This window comes from Rana temporaria, chromosome 1 (genome assembly GCF_905171775.1).
Source record: "Rana temporaria chromosome 1, aRanTem1.1, whole genome shotgun sequence".
In the NCBI taxonomy this organism is placed as follows: domain Eukaryota; kingdom Metazoa; phylum Chordata; class Amphibia; order Anura; family Ranidae; genus Rana; species Rana temporaria.
In genome coordinates this window covers 298534251-298559229 of record NC_053489.1, presented here as the reverse complement: position 1 = coordinate 298559229, position 24979 = coordinate 298534251, and positions in this window count along the sequence as shown.

Genomic DNA, 24979 nt, shown 5'->3' with positions numbered 1-24979 from the left:
CGAGTTCCTCGGCAGTTTCCTTGATGAAAAACGTACACACGACCGTTTTCCGTTTTCCTTTTTTAGGCAAGACTCCTTAGATTGCCTCATGTCCTTTTCCATATTTTAATGTCATTGCCTCCGAATGATCTCACTTTGTGAAATACCATGTAAGATTTTGGTGCTATAAATAATAATAAAAACGATAATGATGATAGTAATTTGATAGTAATCTGGCTTCTTATTACACATATATCAGCTTTTTTTTAAAGCATTGAGCAACGATAATGCACCTGTATATAAGTTTTTGCAGGCATTGATTTGGGAAAGGGAATCTCTAGAGAGCGCCTGTCTCTTCCTACAACTAAAGCTGGACTTAGAGATTCATAGATAGCGCTAAGTAGAACAAAGGTCACTGACTCTCAAAGGATACACCAATCTTGATTGACACACCTGTAAAATTCTGCTCCACTCACTAACTTATCCAGATGTCTGTGAAATGACAGTTTTACTTTCTGCCTGCTTGGAGGTAATGACCTTTTGTAAAGCAAATGTATTTATTATCCTTTCTCCTTTCATCTTCATCTATTTAGGGAGTAATTATTGTGCGTGCTTAAAAGCAGTACTAGAAAATTTAGCATGCCTATCAAAAGTTTTTACAAAGTTTGCAACTCGTAAAAACTGTATTCTGCGTAATACTGTATAGATGAACACATTTGTCTGTCCTAAAATAAGATGAGAATTTGAAATTAATTCCTTAATTATATATTTATTTATTCATGTTAAAACGTAATAATTAATCTCATAATCACACAATTGTTATGTGCACCGAAGCATACATTTACAATGCAAAATATAATTGCTAAAGTGTGAGTATATAACCTACTGGGCTTATTTTGAAAGGCAGGGTGGATAGTGTAAAAGGGAGTAAACTGTATCAACTAAGCGGAATTCCTCCATCGTGATCTGTTTTAGTAATCAGGCGACAGTAAATGGCCACATTATTCACATCACTGCTGTTTTCTTTGTCTTATTGAGTAAGCTGTGTCAGGCCCCGTACACACGACCGAGTTTCTCGGCAAAAACCAGCATGAAACTTGCTGATATTTTTTTTTTGCCGAGGAAACCGGTCGTGTGTACACTTTTCGATGAGGAAACTGTCGAGGATTTCGTCGAGCTAAAAAGAGAGCATGTCTTCTTTTTCCTCGACGGGAATGGTGAAATTTGGCTCGCCGAGATCCTCGACAGCCTAACAAGGAACTCGACGAGCAAAACGATGTGTTTCGCCCGTCGAGTAACTCGGTCGTGTGTACGGGGCTTCAGTAACGGTTTCCAGAATATGTGACATAAAACATGTTTGAAGTACACAAAAAGTAAGAAATGCTTCACATTAACTGTGTTTACAATAAACTATAACCTGACTTTAATTCTCAAAGAATTCAAATATAGTAAGTGTATACTGTACAGTATGTTAGAGAAAAATGTTATATCAGCAATGCAGAAAACTGAAATATCTGGCATGCAGAGAAGCTAGCAATTATTCAAAACTTAGGCAACAGCACAGACTAGTGGACAAAAAAAAGATATATCACTCTTGCAGTAAATGGACTTGAAAACATTTTAGTTAGCAATTAGGCTAGAGATACATGCATTTCGTTTCTTTTTTTTTAGTCTGGCTTTTACGTTCTGATCTGGAGTCCCTTTTGTCTGCTCAACCATGTACATGTTTTTTTTTTAGTTTAATAAAGCATTCAACAAAATACAGGAAAAGAGCTGCTAAAAATGCCATTTATTAGACATTAAATTGAAATGGAAATGAAAAACAAAAGGACATAATAATAATAATAATAATAATAATAATAATAATAATAATAATAATAATAATAATAATAGTTAAACACATTTAAAAATTCTCATAAAAAAAATGCAAAAAGAATGTACTTGCTATATTGTCTTAAAAAACTGAAGAAAAATAGTTTATAATGACAAAAAAAAAAATATTGAGTCAGAATACTGAATAACCATTTAGACTGAACAATTGATTTTAGCATTTAATGTGTGGGCACTTTAGGTTTAATGTTACATTAGCAAGATGTTAAGCACAAATTGAATTCTACAATATTTGTAAATGCACAAATTAAATGTGGGCGTTATATTAAAATAACACAATGACAAAACTGTAAAACATATCTGGACATTTGTTTTAACCACTTGCCGACCAGCATACGGCAGCAGGTCGGCACTATTCCGCAAATCACCATAGGTGTATGGCAGCTCCTTCAAGTGCACGCACCCACTGTACGGCAGGGGACCCAATGCACGTGGCCTCGTGATCAGGATCAGCGATCTCTCGCCTCCTCCAGTCAGCCCAGCCCCCATACAGCTAGAAACACTGCCAGGGAACACACTTAACCTCTTGATCACCCCTTGGTGTTAACCCTGTGCCTGCCAGTGACATTTACACATTAATCAGTGGCTATTTTTAGTATAAGTGTCAATGTTCCCAAAAAAGTGTCAAAAGTGTCCGATCTGTCCGCCGCAATGTCGCAGTCCTACTAAAAACCGCTGATCTCCACTATTACTAGTAAAAAAAAATGCTATAAATATATCCCCTATTTTGTAGATGCTATAACTTTAGTGCAAACCAATTAATATGCGCTTCTTGTGCTTTTTTTACCAAAAATATGTAGAAGAGAGAATTTTAAATAGATTATAGAAAAAAGTAAAAAATATTGGGGTTTTTCTAAATTTTGCACAAAAAATAAAATCATCAGAGGTGATAAAATACCACCAAAAAAAAGCTCTACAGGCATACCCCACTTTTAAGTACACAATGGGGTTTATTTACTATCGCTGGAGAGTGCAAAATCAGGCTCACTTCTGCATAGAAACCAATGAGCTTCCAGCTTCTATTACCAGGCTTAATTGAACAAGCTTTTCTATGCAGAAGTGAGCCTAATTTTGCACTCTCCAGCTATAGTAAATAAACCCCATTGTGTACTTAAAAGTGGGGTATGCCTATATTTGTGGGGGAAAAAAGGACATACATTTTGTTTTGGTACAGCATTGCACGACCGCACAGTTGTCAGTTAAAGCAATGCAGTGCCATATTGCAAAAATGTCTTGATCATTAAGGGGGCAAATCCTTTTGGTCCTTACGTGGTTAAGAATTTTAAGATCTGCTGGTATTGCATTGCAGTATTTAAATTGTAAATACAATACAATACAAATACAATTTGTAACAGTACAAAATGATATATGAAATAACACATTTTAGAAAAACAAAATGTCAATGACATTCAAAATCCACATCCTTAGTACTACTTACTTTTTGTAGCAGTTTGAATGATGTTTTCAATGTATTAGTCACATGGCACAATATAAACTAGATGTTTTAAAAGCTAGCAGCTTGATGATGAGTTGCTGGTGAAATGCCTGACCTTGTTATACTCTTATATAAACAGTATATAGTAAAAATCAGCACATTAATTAGAATGCAGCATAAAGCATACATAACTTTATATATTTGAGATGTACACAGATCTGGAGTTATACAGAACAGATTTCATTGTCTTACTAGTTTTAGAAATATCACACCTGGTAAGTGACCACGGTAATTCTTCATAAATGATACCCAGTGTGTCAAAAACATAGATGTTATTTTATTTTTTGTTTGCATGTAGCCTTTATATGCTACTGTATGGACTGTTTATTTCTTACAGTATGCATATGAAACTACAGAATATCCATATAATACTTGCAAATCATTCACTTAATTTTTTTCTAAAAATGCCCATTTCATACAATAAGATATTACGCCTATAAAGACATATACAAATTGTGTTTTCTTTCCAACTAGTTTTACATTTTTGCAACATTTTATTGCAAATTAGGAACATTTTCCTGGGATATATAATAATGGACACCTAAAACTGAGACATTATGCCTGACTATGCAAATAAATTGGTGAAATAATCACTAAAAAATGTTTTAAAAATGGTTGAAGGTTTGATACATTAAAAGCGTTGATGCAAAAGAATGCTAAAAAGAAAAAAGGTCCCCCTGCAGTTAAATGTCATAATGTGCTGGTATGCATCGCTGCACTGATCTGCACTAATGAGCACTAATGGGGCTGCACTGAAAATCAGGGCACTGATGATCAGTGCCCTGATTATCGGTGTAAGCATTGTATTGTGAGGCTTGTCAGTTATCCGCACTCCTTTTCTCACACAGAGGTAGCATGTGAGGAAAAGACTGCCGTTAACCGGCAGGTCAGTTTTCATGTGACCAACTGATAACATGGTAAAGGGACGCTGTAATTGTCCTTTTTTCCATGATCTGTGATAAGTTGTGTCCAAAGGACACAGTGGTCACAGAGCGTGCCCGATGCGAACCCCAGGGGGAGCGTGGGAGGCATTACATTACAAAACAATTTATGTAGCAAAAATACAGGCTTCGTCTAAATCAAAAGAAAAGGGAGTGGCGGCACAACCATTATACAAATTGAAGTTTTATTTTAAATCCTAAGGCTCCATTCACACCTAGGCGTATTGTCGCCTGCAGATGCTTAAACTTATTCCTGCCCAGCAGGCAGAAGAATTTTCGGATGTCCCTAAGGCCATATGTTTTACGGTAGACGCAATCAAGGATTCTATCCAGCAAGCGTCACGTTTATCGTTATCCCTTATCCATATGAGAAGACTCTTATGGTTAAAAAGCTGGGAGGCTGAGCCCCCATGCAAGAAGCTCCTGGTAGGGTTCCCCTTCCATGGAGGACGACTCTTCGGAGAAGACCTAGATAAATACATTCAGACCATTTCAAACGGCAAGAGCACTCTCTTGCCAACTAAGAAGAAGGTTCAGGGGCCTGCGTTTAAACGACAGTATTCCCCTGGGCAGGGGCCCTCTAATGCCAAGCAGTATCGACGGCCTCCTGCAAAAGCAAACTTCGGCTTCAACAGCAAATCACAAGGACAGGCTGTTAGAGGCAAAAGGCAGTGGTTTCGCAAACCAGCAAAACCAGCCCCCAAGCCAACCTTATGAAGGGGCGCCCCCACCCACGAAGGTGGGGGGAAGGCTGCGACTCTTTTCAGAGATTTGGGAAGCCAGCATTCCAGACGAGTGGGTACGGTCTTCCGTGGCCACAGGCTACAAATTAGATTTCCTAAGGTTTCCTCCTCCTCATTTCCAGGAGTCGAGGATTCCAAACGATCCGGAAAAGGGAGCCGCATTAAGATCGGCATTAGATCATCTACTTTCCCAGGAAGTAATAGTAGAGGTACCAGTCCTGGAACAGGGGCTGGGTTTCTACTCCAACCTATTCATCATCCCAAAATCCAATGGAGATGTCAGGCCAATTTTGGACCTAAAGATGGTAAATGCATATCTAAAGATCCGCTCATTTCGGATGGAATCCGTGCGGTCAGCAGCTGCCACACTCCAGAAGGACGACTTCATGGCGTCCATAGACATAAAGGATGCCTACCTTCATGTTCCAATTTATCAGCCACATCAAAGATATCTACGCTTCATGGTGGCTTCGCGTCACTTCCAATTCGTGGCGCTTCCCTTCGGGTTGGCTACGGCCCCCCGGGTGTTCACGAAGGTCCTAGCCCCGATCCTAGCCAAGCTAAGGATCCAAGGGGTCACAATCCTAGCATACCTGGACGACCTCCTAGTCATAGACCACTCGTCTCCCGGCTTGGAGCGAGCAGTGGCCCTCACGGTCCAATACCTCGAGAGGTTCGGCTGGGTCCTAAATCGAGAAAAGTCAGCTTTCCAGCCCACAAGGCAGTTGGAATATCTCGGCATGAGATTAGACACAGAACAACAAGGAGTGTTCCTACCTCTGAGGAAGGTAAAAGCCATCAAGGAATTAATCCTACTGGTTCTAAGCAAGAAAGAACCGACTATTCGCCTATGTATGAGGTTACTAGGCAAGATGGTGGCCACGTTCGAGGCGGTACCAGTGTTGGTGGTTAGACCCTCAGAATCTACTGAAGGGGAAGTCTTTCAGCCCAGTGGCTTGGAAGATAGTGACCACAGACGCCAGCCTGACGGGCTGGGGAGCAATTTTGGATGGTTGCACTCGCCAAGGTACTTGGGCAAAGCCAGAGAAGCAGTTGCCCATCAACATCTTGGAGCTCAGAGCTGCTCGACTAGCCCTCAGGGCTTGGACGTCAAAATTGCAGGGGTTCCCGGTGAGAATTCAATCAGACAATGCCACGGCCGTGGCATACATAAATCACCAAGGGGGAACCAGGAGTCAAGCCGCTCAGAGAGAGGTGAGCTTGATTCTCCTATGGGCAGAGGCGCATGTGCCCTGCATATCGGCAATATTCATTCCAGGAGTGGACAACTTTCAGGCGGACTTCTTAAGCCGCCAGACTCTATGGCCGGGGGAATGGTCTCTGCATCCACAAGTCTTTCAAGCACTCTGCCAAAGATGGGGAGTGCCGGACGTGGATATCATGGCATCGAGACTCAACAAGAAACTAGACAGGTTCATATCCCGCTCAAGGGATCCGATGGCCTGCGGAACCGATGCGTTGGTTTGCCCTTGGCATCAGTTCAAACTTCTTTATGCGTTTCCCCCGCTCCAGTTACTACCCCGCCTGCTGCGCAGGATCCGGGTGGAACACATACCAGTCATCCTGGTAGCTCCAGCATGGCCCAGAAGGGCATGGTACTCACTCATCCTAAAGATGGTAGTGGGAGACCCTTGGACTCTTCCTCTACGGCCAGACCTGCTATCGCAAGGTCCGATCCTCCACCCTGCCTTACGGCATCTAAATTTGACGGCCTGGAAGCTGAATCCCTGATTCTCAGGGGTAGAGGTCTGTCTCAGAAAGTAGTCTCTACCCTAATCAGAGCCAGGAAACCGGTCTCTAGGGTGATTTATTACAGGGTCTGGAAGGCCTATGTAGGCTGGTGTGAGTCCAAGCGATGGCTTTCTCGCAAATTTACCATCGATAGAGTATTAAGTTTTCTCCAGCTAGGAGTGGATAAAGGATTGGCATTAAGCACAATCAAAGGACAGATTTCTGCTCTGTCAGTGTGGTTTCAGCGGCCGCTGGCCACCCACTCGCTGGTTAAGACCTTCCTTCAAGGGGTCTTACGTATTAGACCTCCAGTTAAATCCCCGCTTTGTCCGTGGGATTTAAATCTTGTTCTGTCAAGTTTACAGAAACAACCGTTTGAGCCGTTGGCTGAAATTCCTTTGGTTCTACTGACAAGGAAGTTAGTATTTTTGGTTGCCATAGTTTCCGCAAGAAGAGTTTCGGAGCTAGCGGCCTTATCCTGTAAGGAACCATATCTTGTTTTTCATAAGGACAGGGTCGTTCTCCGCCCTCATCCTTCCTTCCTACCGAAGGTCATATCCAGTTTTCATTTGAACCAGGATTTGGTATTACCATCCTTCTTCCCTAAACCTACTTCCAGAAAGGAAGGGTTGCTGCATACCTTGGATATTGTCAGGGCCATGAAGGCCTATCTTAAAGCTACAAAGAAGATCCGGAAAACAGATGTGCTGTTCATTCTACCGGATGGGCCCAAGAAGGGGCAGGCAGCTGCAAAGTCCACCATTTCTAGGTGGATTAAGCAATTAATCACTCAGGCCTACGGCTTGAAAGGGTTGCCTCCTCCAGTATCATTAAAGGCTCATTCTACTAGAGCCATGGGCGCCTCCTGGGCAGCACACCACCAGATCTCTATGGCTCAAGTTTGCAAGGCGGCAACCTGGTCTTCTGTCCACACGTTTACAAAATTCTACAAGTTGGACGTAAGAAGGAATACTGATACTGCCTTCGGGCAGGCAGTGCTGCAGGCTGCAGTTTGAGACCCTCGGATTCCGGGGGCTCCTCTTTTTTGAGTTAAATTTAAAATTTAAAATTATTTTTCTCAACTAAGTTGGATTTATTATGATTTGAGTATATCTCTAAATTAAATCCTTTTGTCTTGGAGATGTTCTCCCTCCCCTCATTGTAAGCATTGCTTTGGGACATCCCATATAGTAATGAATGCCGCTCTGTGTCCCGTGATGTACGATAAAGAAAAAGAGATTTTTAATACAGCTTACCTGTAAAATCTTTTTCTTGGAGTACATCACGGGACACAGAGCTCCCACCCCTCTTTTTTGAGGACCATTTTGGGAGGCATACTGCTTGCTACAAAACTGAGGTACTCCTCCTATGGGAGGGGGTTATATAGGGAGGGGCATTTCCTGTTTGAGATTGCCAGTGTCTACACCTGAAGGTACTCCATATAACCCATATAGTAATGAATGCCGCTCTGTGTCCCGTGATGTACTCCAAGAAAAAGATTTTACAGGTAAGCTGTATTAAAAATCTCTTTTTCTATGCTGGTAGTGCCGCCACTCCCTTGTCTTTTGATTTCATTCATACTCTGGTTGCGGACCAAGGCTGGCAACCGGCAATCTTCACAGCAGAGGAGATCTCATATTTCACCTGGAGCGGTGCAATCTTTGTGCTATACAATTTTGCGATAAAACTCAAGTTTTTCATTAAAGACATACCGGCAGCTCAAGCAAGGTTAGATACCTCAGAGTTGCACACTCAAAGCATATTTTTCTGAGCTACGTAATGCTTACAGATACTTAGTAGACACTGACACGGCCATATCACTTTCCTTACAAGGTTATATCATCTCCTTGTTACTGTTTAAATGCTCATGAAACACTGTGTGGCTCAGATGGAACATCAAATGCTTCTTTTTATCTGGCATTATCACTCAGACTTATCACTGAACTAAGCCAGGCAGCCAGCACTCAATCTGTGCTTAGTCTGTCAACAGAATAGCATATCAGTATCATATGTCAGAGGGATGTATCCAAATGGGTTTAAAATAACCCAAGTGTCATAAATGTTTATATCATGTCAAATATAATCATCAGTTTTATCACAAGAAATCAATAAGAGATGTACTTTTTCCTGTGCAGAAGCTGTTTGTCTATAGATGCACAGTTTTTGCTTCAAAGATTATCTATATTCAGAGACACTTTGGTTAGCATTTTTTTTCAAATAAAATGAAATTCCTTAATCTTGTTATCCCCAAAATATACAGGCATATGGGTTTAAATCACTAGAGAAAAAGGGTCATAAGTGTACGAGCTGGCCATATGCTGTACAGCCAGGATTAAATTTGTATTCCACCTGCCTCCACCCACTGCCCTCTCATTTCAATACATTTTTATAAAATTCATAAAAAAATGTAATCCAGTGCAGGTCATGACAGGCATGATAATGAGAACAGACATCAAACTCAAGAGAGGAACAATAGTCGTTGTCACCATTGCTAAGACATAGTAGTACAATAAATGAAATTTTTCTTGAAAAGTAAAAAGAAAAGGCATCTTGGTTTAAACAAGACAAAATGTATATACTGTATATATAACATGAATATTCAAACAATTATATTAACCATTTCAATTAGACTTAGAAACTACTTGATTGTACTAGAAGGGTCACTGAGAACACTTTTGCTCGAACTGAGTGGAGTTGGTCTTTTCTTGAGGTGAACATACATTCATGAACGCTGTGCAGTTGCATCAGGGCTATAACCTCTAAACATGAAGGGCTCCTTTTAGAAACCAGTTGCGTGTGATGGTCTTATAGTAAAATGTGAACAACTATACATGTGAGGGGGGATTTTCTCGATCCCTAAATTCAAGATAGCAAGCTCTGGTAAGGGAGGTATCTGAATGTGAGTGACATCTTGGATAAGCTTGAATACATCAGACCAGTAGTTAGACACTAATTTGCATGACCACAATATATGTATAAGTGTGCCATGGGAGCCACAATTCCTCCAATCTTGTATGCAAGTTCCCATAGGTTGGCTGATTTGGTAGCTCTATAGGGCATATTCAAGGCCGCTATACATTGATCATCTGTGAAGGTTGACCCTAGCTCATTTTCCTATTTAATCTGGAATGGAGTTTTAATAAATTATGTTTTAACTTTTAGGATTTGGTAAAAAAGGGATATGCCTTTAATGTGTGGGCTCACATCAGACCAGTATTTCCATACTTGTCTAAAGATGTTTTGGAATATTGTTGGTGAGTGAATTAGGCAGTGAGTGATAGTGATAGTGGTAGGTGACAGGAGCGTATCTATGTTGCGTTTGTGGGGATTACTGAAAAGTATGGAGTTTCCTATTCGGGACCTTTATGGATTGTATGTCTTTACACAGGCTCTGTAAATGGGTCGCAAACCATACTTTTAATTGTGCTAATAGCGTGGCCAGGTAGTAGTTCCTCATTTCCAATTTTGATCCCTGAAATGCCTGGATGAGAGTAAATCTTATATGCTAATGATTCCATAAGGAGATTAACCAGGATATTGACCACCTAATAACCGGGCCATAGCCGTATGACAGATACAGCACAGCTTTAAAACTCTAGGGCCCCGTACACACGAGAGGATCGATCCGCTGGAATTGATCCGCGGACCGGTTTCAGCGGATAGATCCCCTGGTGTGTACGATCCAGCGGATATTTTTCCGCGGGGATGGATTTCCAGCGGATCAAAATTTCTTAACATGCTAAGAAATCGATCCGCTGGAATCCAGTCCAACGGATTGATCCCCTGGTCTGTACAGACTCACCGGATCAATCCGTCCGAATCCATCCCTCGCATGCGTCGTAATGATTCGACGCATGCGTGGAAGTCCTTATATCACAGCGCCGCGCACGTCGCCGCGTCATCATCGCGGCGACGGCGCGACACGTCACCGCGGACGGAATTCCGCGGGGATTTTGATCTCATGGTTAGTACAACCATGAGATCAAAATCCGCCAGAGTATTTATCCACGGAAACGGACCTCCGGACCGTTTCCGCGGATAAATCCTCTTGTGTGCTCTAGCAGTGCCCCAGAAGTGCCCATCTGTGCCAGATCTGTGCCCATTTGTGCCAGACCTGTGCCCCATAGGTGCCAGATCTGTGCCTCATATGTGCCTCATATTTGCCCCAGCAGTGCCCCATCAGTACCCAACAGTGGCACATCAGTACCCAACAGTGCCATATCTGTGCTACATCAATACCCAACAGTGCCACATATGTGCCTAGCAGTGCCACATCAGTAACCAGCAGTCCCATATCTGTGCCCCATCGGTGCTCTACAATGTCCCATCAGTGCACATATGTGTCCCATTAGTGCCATGTCAGTGCCCAGCAATGCCCCATTAGTGCCACGTCAGTGCCCAGAAATGCCCCATTAGGGCCACATCTGTGCTTTACAGTGCCCTACAGTGCCATATCTGTTCTCTACAGTGCCTCATCAGGATCCATCAGTGGATCCTCATCACAGTAAAAAATGCATAGAAAAATGACATTCAAAAGACTCATATATGCCTCATAGAATATACGTTGGGGTGTTTGGTTTCCACAATAGGATCATTTTGTGGGCATTTCCATTGTCCTGGTGCTCTAGGGCCTTCAAAAGTGTGATAGGTTGTCAGGAAATGAAATGTGTAATTTATGTCCCTAGAATGCCTGATGGTGTTCCCTGCATGTTGGACCTCTGTATATGGCCAGGCTGTGTCAAAAGTATCACACATGTGGTATTGCCATACTAAGGAGGAGTAGCAGAATGTGTTTTGGGTGTCATTTGTGGTATGCATCTGCTGTGTGTGAGAAATAACCTGCTAATATGACAATTTTGTGAAAAAACAACAACTTTATTTTGCAAAGAATTGTGGGAAAAAATAACAACTTCAAACAACTCACCATGCCTCTTTCTAAATACCTTGAAATGTCTACTTTCCAAAAAAGGGTAATTTGGGGGGTATTTATACTGTCCTGGCTTGTTAGGGCCTCAAGAAATAAGATAGGATGTCAGTACATCAGGTGTGATCAATTTTCAATGATTGGCATCATAGCTTATAGACTCTATCACTTTCACATAGACCAAATCATTTACATTAATTTGGATTATTTTTACAAAATATATGCAGCAGTATAAATATTGACCAAAAATTATGAAGAAAAATTATTAATTTGCTAAATTTTATAACAGAAACGAAGAAAAGGGCATGTTTTAACAACATTTTCAGTCTTTTTTTTTATTTATAGCGCACAAAATAAACCCAGTGGGGATTAAATACCACCAAAAGAAAGCTCTGTTTGTGTGAAAAAAGGACAACATTTTGTGTGGGTACAGTGTTGCATGACTGTGTAATTGTAATTCAAAATGTCACTGAAAGCTGATAATTGGTCTGGTTAGGAAGGGGGTAAGTGGATAAAAATAAGTGGAGATTAAGGACATCCCTCATGGGTATTGTTTGACATAGAGAAGATATTGGATAGCATTGCCGAAAACATAAAACTTGGGCTGAAGGTTTGGAGTAGAAGGCCATTATCCCAGATAAGATAGGAACATGAAATCCAAATTTCTGTAGGGTCAGTTCTAGATATGACCAGTGGATTCTGTTGAATGCCTTCTGTGGATCCAAAGCTAGAAGCAGAGAAGGAATTTCCTGTCGATTGGCAAAGTGAAGGAGATTGATTAAACGCCTAGTAGCATCTGCTGTTTGTCTCCCTTTTGTGAACCCAGATTACATATGGAAGGATAGCAATAGTCATGTTTGTTATCCCCTTTGCAAAGAGTTTGAGAATGTGATTCAAAAGCGATATGGTGCTGAAATTCTGAGGGAGGAGAGATCTTTGCTAGGTTTTGGTAGTGTAATTATTAAAGCCTTTAACATATCATCAGGGAAAAAGGAAGAGAGTGCAGCCGCATTGAACACTGAAGTAAGAGGGCCAATTAAAATAGATAAAAACAGTTTGCAGTATTCAGCAACTAAACCATCAGGTCCATGAGTTTTGTTTTTAGGAAGAAGTTTGATAGTCTTGGCTATTTCTTGAGACGTGAATCGACTGCAGGAAAGATGTTGAGTCAGAGGGCGTGGGATGTTTGGTGTCAGGATTCTTATTCAAATTATTCAAATTATATATCCTGGGGGTTTATCAGTTTTTCTTTAGTAAAGGGGTAGTAAATGAAGGGGATAGATGATTTAATTTGTGACCCTTTAATTTGATTGTTTAATAGTTTCCCCACTTTATTGTTGTTGGCATAACGAGTTGATTTAAAGCAGAAATTTAATATAGGAATTATGTGCTGCATGTTTAACTAATGTCTAAAATCAAGGCAGATAACACCTAAGTATACACAACTTATAGCATAAATAATAAAAATAGTTTACCACCTTTAATCAAGGGTGTTACAATATTTAAACATAAAAACATGTAAACACATAGGTATTGTTACTAGACTAGTCCATGTTTAGTATATCCATCAAAAAAGTAATAGTCCATGATAGAGCCACCAAGCCAGTGAGCAAACACCAGGGCAATAGTGTCCAAACAAATGAACCGCCACCAATGGAAAGATTGCAAACTCACCAATATAGTAACTGCTGTTACAGCAACATGAAATCCTGAAACACATATGGAGGTCCCTCTGGATATCACACAGTGGATAACTTCTACCAATAACTCATATCAGGATTCCACTGGGAATAAATAAGCTCACCCAGAGCCCAGAAGTGTTCTCATAGTGTAGTAAGGTATATTCTGTATGTAAAATACACAGCAAGTGCAAAATAAAACAACAACAACTCACATAGGTTGCTGCTAGGGACCCTGAATCTCTCAGCAGCAAGACATCAGTGACAAATGCCACGCCTTGATGCATTTCATCCAAAATTACTTTGTCCAGGGGTCCTTTGGCCATGATGTCTATCCAGATTTATAAGTATTGGTGTCCTCAATCTGTAGATTGAGCCACATTTTAGCCTTAGCAGAGCTACCTGCCAATGGAGTACCCAGAAATTAGAAGGGAGAGTCTTGCTCGAGGCTGGTGAGTTCCATGGAGCCATCCCCTCTGTCCTCCATGTCTGGGTGGTGTGAGACTAGGGGTCGAGAGGTGAGAGAAGCAGGTGCAACCGTGGCACCATCGTGGATTTTTCCGGCTGGATGAACCAGAAAAGCTGTCCCCCTTTCTCTTTAGGGACATACTGCCACACTAGAACAGGGTATGGGGGATCTCCAAACAAAATTGCTGTTTGCTGACCCATATGACCATCAACCTAACTGACCAATATCTAGGTATAGTATATGGTAGAGGGATGACCCAAACTACCAAATGCCAAGCTTAAGTCAGTATTTAAATAGTTGAGATATCCAAGCTATGTGGTACTGTAGAACTGAGAATAGCATTGGCACTGGGGGGATTGTGTTTATACTCTGTTGTCCCTGTATAGTGTTTTGCAGCAGTGCATTAAACTTTAAAATTTTACTAGAGTTAAAAACATTTTTAAATAAAAAAAATTTCACCATTGTCTAAAGCCGTTTTATTAACCATTATTTTTTACTAACAAAAATGTGATTATATCTGCCAAAAAATATTTAATGGCATGTAGACAACTGTAAAATGTAACCATAATGAAAGGCTACGGCAATATGCTGAGCCTGCATGGGATAGCGCAGAGGGAGAAGTGGGCTGCCGCGCTCTGGGGTAGTAACAGCCTCTGATTGGTTAGTTGCGGCAGCCCCCTTCTCTGATAGGCCCGTTCGCGTGAGGTAATTCCCGCGCTGGACGAGCCTATATAGGGGAGAGGCTGAGGCGATTCGCTCAGTCACGTCTCCTGACGAGCAGCATCGCCCGCCTCTCCCTCTCTCTCTCTCAGGATGAAGCGCGCTGTTCCGGACAGCCGTGAGGAGCTCTTATGCAGACTCCTGGAGAAGGCGGAGAGCAGGGGAGGTGAGGAGTGGCTGAAGCGATGCCTGTCAGAGGAGAGTGGCTCTGTCTCATCCGTTCCCAGCCCAGCTGCAGTACCAGAGATGAGCGTGGGCGCCCCCAGGAAACAGCCTGGGAGAAAGAAGAAATGTAAGAGTAATAATTTAGCTCCTCAAGCTGAGGGAGCTGCAACAAGAGGTGCTTCTTGCCAGCAAGGGAGCAGCGCTGACTCTTCCCCCCCTCCTGGGGACTTGGGTGAGCATGTTTTACCTGAAGTTGTTTTCAGAAATGTTAACCAGTTATCTGCATTTTCTAGTCTGATTGAATCTTTATCTGTCATTGTGCAGCAGTTCAAAGGGGTACATGGTCATGGTGCGGATTTTCCCTCACAAAATGTAAATATGTATGTGCAACCAGGTGAGAGTCTGAGTACTCAGACATGCACAGTAAGTCAGAGTGCACAGGAGGCTGGTGCTGGAAATAGCGATAATGCTATTGATATGGAGGAGATTGGTGTGGTGTGGCATGAGGCTGGTCATCCCTCTCTGCTAGATAAAGATGTTACTACCAAATCGAATGTGAGGTGTCCTTCTGTTCATAATACTTTACCCCTCAGATCCTCTGCTGCTATGGTCAGCGAGTCTTCCTTTAAGGAACCCCTCCCTTGCAGTTTATCCCCGCTGGGTTTTCATCTGTCTAAATCAGTCAAAGAAAAAATTTGGAGGGGTGAATATCTTGACATATTATCACTTCTGCCATCTTCCAAGGAGTTTTTGGCTAAGTCTGACAGACAGTCCAGCGAAAGAACGGAGGAGGATAGGAGGAGAGCGGTTCCTAAGACATTTCAAAACTGGCTGCAAGCATTCTGTATCTATGCAGCAGTTATGGGAGAACGCTTCCCTGGGAAGTGTTCAGGTTTATTCCAACACCTGGATATCATTGCGGAGGCCTTTCGCCACTTTGGCGGCTCCGCATGGTTCTCATATGACGAGAATTTTCGTCAAAAACTAGCTGTGCACCCCTCGCTGCATTGGGGGGCTAAGGATGTGGGTTTATGGTTAAACCTTATGCTGCCACCAAGGCCCCAGTTCACCCCTCGCCCCTCTCCTAATGGTCAGAGTCCAGTCAGGAAGGGTGTATGCTTTGCATTTAATGAGGGTCAATGTAAATTCTTATTAAATTGTAGATACAGACATGAGTGTTCTTATTGTGGTGGTACTCACGCGGCGAGCAGATGTTTTCGTAAAGCTGCCGCAAGTTCCTCTCATTCAGGACCCAAGGACACACATGGGAAAGGCCCCGACTCCGGTGAGCCTGGCAAGAATGCGCCCATGGCTCGAGCGCTATCCAGACCTCAGGATGGCGGCTCTGCTAACTGAAGGTTTTGCTAATGGTTTCTTAGTGCCATCCTTTACTGGTTCAGGGTGTGTACCAGTAAAAAATTTAGTATCTGTATCCATGCACTCTAACTTAGTACTTGAGAAAATTTACAAAGAATTGTCTGAAGGTAGGGTTGCTGGTCCCTTTAATGACCCGCCATTCTCTAATTTTCGGTTGTCCCCGTTGGGCATTGTACCCAAAAAAGAGCAGGGTGCGTTCAGATTGATCCACCACCTATCTTATCCCCCGCATTCATCACTCAATGATTTGATGAGGCTTTGTGTCTTTTGAGGCAAGCAGGACAGGGGGCTGTGCTAGCAAAGGCCGATATTAAGTCGGCTTTCCGCCTTCTTCCCGTGCATCCACAAGGCTTCAATTCATTGGGGTTTCAATTTTTGAATCAATATTATTTCGACAAATGTATGCCAATGGTTTTCACTGTCGTGCTTTTATTTCGAGGCCTTTTCCTCCTTCTTACATTGGGTCGTGTCAGTCATTATCCCTCAAGGCCTCATCCTACATTATCTAGATGACTTCTTGTTTTTAGGTCCCCGGGGGTCATCAGTGTGTATGGAATCTTTACAGGTTTTCTTTGACGTTTGTCATGACTTTGGAGTGCCGCTGGCACAGGAGAAGACAGTTTTTCCCACTACGGTTATTGAATTTTTGGGTATCACGGTTGACTCTGAACGAATGGAATTCAGATTGCCACAGCAGAAGATACATAAGATGAAGTCTATGATTGCAACTTTTCTTGTAAGTAAGAAGGTGTGCTTAAAGGAGGCACAGTCTTTGCTGGGGCTTTTTGCTTTTGCGGCCAGAGTCATCCCTATGGCGAGGGTTTTTTCGCGCAGGTTCTCGTTAGCCATAAAAGGTATGGTGAACCCTTACGCTCATTTCCGGATTTCAAAAAGCATCAAGGATGATCTAAGAATTTGGGATGCTTTTTAAATGAGTTTAATGGTTCCTCGGCCTGGCAAATGGACTTTATTAATAGTTCTCAGATGGAGTTCTTCACTGATGCAGCTGGCTCTTCTGGGTTCGGGGCTTTCTTGGATGGGCGCTGGTGCGCCCAGTCCTGGCACCCTGATTGGCTCCAGAAGGAGATACTACAAAATCTAGTTCTGTTAGAACTTTTTCCAGTGATAGTGTCGGTGGTTGTTTGGGAAGACATCTTTAGGAATCGTAGAATTTTAGTTCATACAGATAATAAAGGTGTCTTTTTCGCCATCAATACTCTGTCTTCTAAGTCTGATCCCGTTTTAAGGTTATTACGTTTCCTTGTACTACATTGTATGAACTGTAATATATGGTTGAGAGCTGAGCATATTGCAGGTAAAGAAAATAACATAGCAGATTCTTTATCTCGTTCACAGTTCAAGAGATTCCGAGAGTTGGCGCCATCAGCGGATCAACGTGGCACCCCTTGCCCAGACTTCCTCTGGGGCTTAATTTGGGAATAATATTCCGGAATCTCAAGGCTTCAGTAGCGGAAAACACCTGGAGGGATTATAGGCTTTCATGGCACAAATGGTGCTCTTTCTGTCAACCATTGGGTTTGGATCCACTAGCTGTATCTTCTTACGTGGCTTTGTCTTTTTTGTCCTTTCTCATTCAAGCTAATCTTTCCCCGGCTTCCATAGGTAAAATATTGGCGGGAGTTTCTTTTTTCCTTAAGTTTGCAGGCCTCCCTGCTCTTACTTCTTTCTTTCAGGTCACTCAAGTTTTGAAGGGCCTCAAGAAGTCTAGGCCCTCTTCGGATAATAGGCATCCCATATCTATCCCCATTTTGATCGATCTTCTGGGGATCCTTCAAGATGTCTGCTCATCTAGTTTCGAGTCTTTTCTTTTCAAAGCTGCTTTTTCTATCGCATTCTTTGGAGCCCTAAGGTTAGGCGAGTTTACAGCAGCAAACAGAAACTCTTTTTCATTTCTCCGTTTTTCTCATGTCCAGTTTGACGTTGGTTCTATTCGCCTGTTTTTGTCCAGATCCAAGTCCTCTCAGGTTGGTCAGTGGTTTTCCTTATCCAGTTCTCCTAATGAGGCTATCTGTCCTGTGTTTCATGTTCGTAATTATCTTTTGGTCAGACCATTTAGTAACGATTCCTTTTTTATTCATGAAGACTTGTCATCATTAACAAGGTATCAGTTCTCAGCTGTTCTGGCCTCCTGTTTGAAGCGCTTGAACTTATCTGGGTACCATTTTTCTTCCCATTCTTTCCGAATTGGCGCGGCCACCACAGCTGATTCCATAGGTTTTTCGGAGAGTAAGGTTAAGAAAGTGGGTAGGTGGGGCAGCAATAGATATAAGTTATATGTTCGTCCCAGTCTTCTAACTTTATGATTTTCTTTCAGATTTATCCAGGAATATCGCTTGGGTCATAGGTCACTCCTACGTGTTCTGGGCTTACAAGCACTCCGGATCCAGATCATACTCTGCTAACCTGGGGCTTGATCCCGATTTATTTTTAATTTTATGGTCAGGTGTTAGAGGTATGCGGTGGCGCAATGTAAAAGACCACCTAGTTTATTTGTCTTCTGTCTGGCCTCAACCCCAAGTGATAGTTATCCACGCGGGGGCTAATGACTTGGGTAAATTCAACACATGGGACTTGTTATGTGAGATGAAAAGGGATCTCTATTCCATAACTCAAATGTTCCCGGGTTCAGTGTTAGCATATTCTGAGATGGTTCCCAGACTGTTATGGTCGCCGCATGGCACCCTTTTTTACGTGGATAGGATCCGCAGACGTCTTAATAGGACAATCCATAGTTTTATGCCTTCAATTGGTGGCTCTTCCTTTCGTCATTCCGAGTTAGAGGGTTTTTTGCCTGGGTTGTTTCGGGATGACCAAATTCATCTGTCAGGCATTGGCCTGGACATTTTTAATATGGGTATCCAGTAGGGTTGTCCCGATACCACTTTTTTAGGACCGAGTACAAGTACCGATACTTTTTTTCAAGTAGTCGCCGATACCGAATACCGATACTTTTTTTAAATGTGTCCCCAAATGCAGCCATGTCCCCCCCATATGCAGCCATGTCCCTCTAGCCATGTCCCCCACATATGCAGCCATGTCCCTCTAGCCATGTCCCTCACATATGCAGCCATGTCCCTCACATATGCAGCCATGTCCCTCTAGCCATGTCCCTCACATATGCAGCCATGTCCCTCTAGCCATGTCCCTCACATATGCAGCAATGTCCCTCTAGCCATGTCCCTCACATATGCAGCAATGTCCCTCTAGCCATGTCCCTCACATATGCAGCAATGTCCCTCTAGCCATGCCCCTCACATATGCAGCAATGTCCCTCTAGCCATGTCCCTCACATATGCAGCCATGTCCCTCACATATGCAGCCATGTCCCTCACATATGCAGCCATGTCCCTCACATATGCAGCCATGTCCCTCACATATGCAGCAATGTCCCTCACATATGCAGCAATGTCCCTCTAGCCATGTCCCTTACATATGCAGCAATGTCCCTCTAGCCATGTCCCTTGATGTGGCGGTGCGATGCGGCGGCAGCGGCGGGGGGGAAAGTATTCTATTTAGGTATCGGGGGTATTTGCGCGAGTACGAGTACTCCCGCAAATACTCGGTATCGGTCCCGATACCGATACTGGTATCGGTATCTGGACAACCCTAGTATCCAGTCCATGATCGAATCAGCCACGGTGGTGGGGGGGCCTCGGCCAACAGCTTCGCGGTTGGCCCCGGCCGGTGGGGAGTAGTCGTCCAGCTTTTGCTGGATGGACAGCAATTAATTTGATTTTAAAGTTTTAAGTTTAGCCAATTTGGCCTTTTGTAATTTAATTTATTTATTGAGAAATTTTTGTAACCCCGCCCCCACATTTTATGGATGACACCGTGGCCAATTTTACCAAAGATAAATAAAAATGTTGTATCAAATTGTTGTTTGGTCTCCTTATTCAATACCTCTGTACTAGCCCATGAAAGGCTACGGCAATATGCTGAGCCTGCATGGGATAGCGCAGAGGGAGAAGTGGGCTGCCGCGCTCTGGGGTAGTAACAGCCTCTGATTGGTTAGTTGCGGCAGCCCCCTTCTCTGATAGGCCCGTTCGCGTGAGGTAATTCCCGCGCTGGACGAGCCTATATAGGGGAGAGGCTGAGGCGATTCGCTCAGTCACGTCTCCTGACGAGCAGCATCGCCCGCCCGCCCACCCTTCCCTGTCAGTTTGTCATAATAAGTCATGTTGTCGTCCGTATTGGGGGAGTAGTCGTCCAGCTTTTGCTGGATGGACAGCAATTAATTTGATTTTAAAGTTTTAAGTTTAGCCAATTTGGCCTTTTGTAATTTAATTTATTTATTGAGACATTTTTGTAACCCCGCCCCCACATTTTATGGATGACACCGTGGCCAATTTTACCAAAGATAAATAAAAATGTTGTATCAAATTGTTGTTTGGTCTCCTTATTCAATACCTCTGTACTAGCCCATGAGTTTACCTGCCCATAATGGCCCATACACACGATCCACAAATCAGACAAAAAATACCACTTTCAAAGTGATCGTACGATAATCTGACCCCTAGTACACAGCCGATTATGAAAGTTCATCCGATATTATCTACTCAGACAAGCATGAAAATGTTCTCGTAGGATACCAGATTTTAAGATTTTTATTTAATCAGCACAATTATCATCCAAAAATATAATACAAGTATACTACAACACATTACATCACTTCCAAATTTTTATTCTGTCGTACTATAACTTTTGGAGCTTTAGTAACCTATTCAATTACTACTTGAGACTAGCAATTGAAAAAAATCAGGCGATCGGCCATCCAAATTTCAAATTGTGTATACTGGGCATTAGCTAAAAGTAAATTTCTACAATTTTGTTAAATGTGTTGGTTACTCAGTGGAAAAGTAGCCCTAACCAGAAAAAAAGCTGTTAAACAATTGTTGCTATGTTATTTTCTTTAATTAGCTTCAAGAAAACAGTGACAGTATAGTGAAATAACTGAAGTCAGTGCTTCATTTACACCCAAGAGGCATACCAGAGGGAATGTAATGTTGTCTCTTAATATATTATACTTTTTCTACGTATTGTCATGTGTTTTTGGATTTTAACTGCTTTTATTTTCAGCAATCATTTGTTTGAGTCAATAAAATAAATCCTTTAGTTACCTTTGCATTTGCAACCATTTCAAACATGGAAATAATTATCGTAGGCTATTGATTATAATCTATTTATTATTGTTAGAATGTCATAAGTATTTATGTAACTATGTATGGAAGTAATTATATTTTGTCTTATTTTATATTTTTCCAGGAAATCTTCAGAGTGGCAATCAATATTTAACCTCCCAGACTTTGGCATCATCTCTTGGTAAGTTTTTTTTTTTTATATTTCCTCTTAACTACAGTAGTAAATTTAGTAGAGTCAAATTAGAAGCTGTTCATTTTCCAAAGTAATAAAACAGGAAACAGGTAAACAGAATGGACCTGCCTTCTCTTTGAATACCCAATCATGTAGAAGGGTGAAAAAATATTTTTGTTTGTATGTAATTAGTTGATTCAAGTATAAACAGCTATGTGACCACTAAACATCCCTTTGAGAAATGAAAAGTCTCTAATTCTTGATTTATTGAGTACAGACTATTCACTTAGGAAAGTGAATGTTCACTTTTCCAAACCAAAGTTTATTGAGCTTAGTGAGAAAGGTAAACATTTTCTCACTACATTTACCCAATCATGTGCAAGAAAGAATCTTGTTTTTTAGTGCACAAAAACCTGATTGGGTATTCAAAACAAACACTAGTGCATTGTATTTACGAATCTTTTCTTTGTAAAGTAAACAGACTGAGCTCCTTAATTAAAGGGGCTGTAAAGGTTTGTTTTTTTTATTTTCTAAATAGCTGTTTAGTAAGCTGTTCTAAATGACTTTCCACCGCTCGGATGATGGTGGAAAGCTTACTAAGGAAAAACAGGAAGTGAGAAATTCAAACAAAGAAAAAAAACATTTAGAAGGGAAATCGAAGGAAAAAGTAAGTGAACCAACAATGCACTAGCTTAAAGGAACCAATTTAGAAAATAAAAGACGAACCTTTACAACCCCTTTAAAGCAACTCCTAGTGTGTCTGTCACACCATAAATAATACCTGTGTAGATAAAAATATATAAAGAGCTTGGCATATATGGAAAGAAAAAAACATGGGCCCGGATTCAGAAAGCTTTTACGCCGGCGAAATCTATTGATACGCCGCGTAAGTTTAAAGATGCGTTGTCGTATCTCTGCACGGTATTCTTGAAGCTAGATACGCCTGAAATCTGGCTTCAGCCGACCAACGTAAGTCTTAGCACGCCGTTGTATCTTGGGGGCATATTTACGCTGGCCGCTAGGGGCGCTTCCGTTGATTTACGCGTCGAATATGCAAATGACCCAGATACGCCGATTCACAAACGTAGTTCCGTTCGGCACATCTATATGCGCCGTTTACGTAAGGCGTCAGTCCGGCGTAACTTTACCCCTCATAAAGCAGGGGTAAGTCATGTTAAGGTATGGACAGCGGAAACGTACGAACAGTGTCGTATTTTACGTCGTTTGCGTAAGTCGTACGTGAATGGGGCTGGACGTAGGTTACGCTCACGCCGACTAAGCATTGAGCCGACGTATCTTGGGGAGTATTTGCAACGTGACTCTGAGAATGCGCGCGCATGCGCCGTTCGTTTGTCAACTCATTTGCATGGGGTCACGGCTCATTTCAATACAACACGCCCACTGCCTGAATCATTTGAATTAGGCGGGCTTACGCCGGCCCATATACGCTACACCGCCGTAACTTCGGGCGCAAGTTCTTTCTGAATACGCTACTCGCCTGACTAAGTTATGGCGGTGTAGTGCATATGAGATGCGCTACGCCCGCCTAAAGATACGCGATTCTTTCTGAATCCGGGCCATGATCTGTAGAATGTCTGTGCATTCTGAGCATAATATATGTTTTAATTATGTATTCTTCATATTTATGTAACAGCAGATACACTTGTGTTACTATATACACTGGCTCCAATGTCCTGGACTGTAGAATGGCTAGTCTTAAGACCAGATATATTAGCATCAGTCACCAAATCTTTCTAACTCTAAAGCCTTTATGTGTATAGTTAAAATGCTCTTGTTCTTTGGTTCCGGATTTGCATATTCTACAAAGATAATGAGTTTCTTATCTTTTTAGAATATAGTCTGTGTTTTGATCAAAGTCATTAAATGAATACTGAATTAGTAATTCTGATTGTTTTGCTAATGACTTGTATTAAAGATTTTGTTTAATGATAGCAACAGCAGTAGGCAAGTTCATTTTTATAATCATGCTGGCTCTGAGTCATTTTTCAACCTCTCTCACTTGACCTACATATAATATCAATTATTTTTAATAGTAACACAGTATGCTGAATAGGATAGATTTTGTGCAGCCACCTGACAGTTTTTGATGAGGTGTCATAATCTGCCCAGGTGTTCCGTTTTTTGCTTCTTCTTTCAGGAAGCATCTATGTATGGCATTTTCTATGCTTTTCAAATACATCTGTTGCAATGTAATCCTTGAAGTTTTTTTATATGCTGTAAAAATATAAATAGTTAAAAAAAAAGTGTGAAATAAACTGGTGCAGTTAGCTGGTCATAGCTTTTGTTGCCAATTACTACATGGGAATAAAGAATGGCTTACTAGAGGGCAAAGCTACAGATATTAGGAAGAGGTGAATCAATATCTAGAAATCTACATGATTAGGATAATTTCACCCACAAGATTATGCATTAGGCCTTGTACACACGACTGTTTTCCTTGACAAAATCCATCAAGAAACTTGGTGGCAAAGCTTTTTTGCCAAGGAAAACGGTGGTGTGCATCTTTTTTGTCAAGAAAACTGTTGTGGATCTCGACGAGAAAAAAAGAGAACAAGTTCTCTTTTTTCTCGTCGGGAGTCTCAATTTCCTCGTCGTGTTTCTCGGCGGGCTGGTTTACGACGAGAAACACGTTTGTGTGTATGCTTTGAAACCCGCACATGCTCAGAATAAAGTATGAGATGGGAGCGTGAATTCGGTAAAAGTAGCGTTCATAATGGAGATAGCACATTCATCACACTGTAACAGACTGAAAAGCGCAAATCGTCTCTCACCAAACTTTTACTTAAAACGCAGTAACACGAGATTAGCAAAAGCAGCCCCAAGGGTTGTCCCAGTGGAATCGAACTTCCCCTTTATAGTGCCATCATACGTGTTGTACGTCATCGCGTTTGAGAACGACGAGATTTTGTCTTGACAGTGTGTACACAAAGAAAGCTTGACAAGATTCTCGACAAGCCTGACAAGGAACTTGTCGAAGAAAATTATGTTTCTTTTACGATGAGTTTCTCGGTCGTGTGTACGAGGCCTTACTGAGGTACTGCCTGCCAGTGATAAAGAAATGTGGCACACCGGCTGATTCTGAGACAGACGGTCAGGGCAGGACTTAGGGTGGTGGGGGCCCCTGGGCTTGAGTCACTTTTGGGCCCTACCTTCTATACATGACTTTAAATAGAACAGAATGATACACAAGCTATGTATTAGAGCTACACAATTCTGGATAAACTGAGAATAAAAATAGAGATCATGATTCTGAAGTAAACCCCGGCCAATTTTTTGCAGTTTTTCAATTATTAAGTTATAACAGCTCATCACAATGCAATATATATATATATATATATATATATATATATATATATATATATATATATATATATATATATATATATATATATATATATATATATATCCCCCCAAAAACAAGGCCTGCAAATATCTTTTCTAGGATGGTTTCGGTCTCTGTATTTCCATGTATCTCAAGGGCCATTCGTACTGC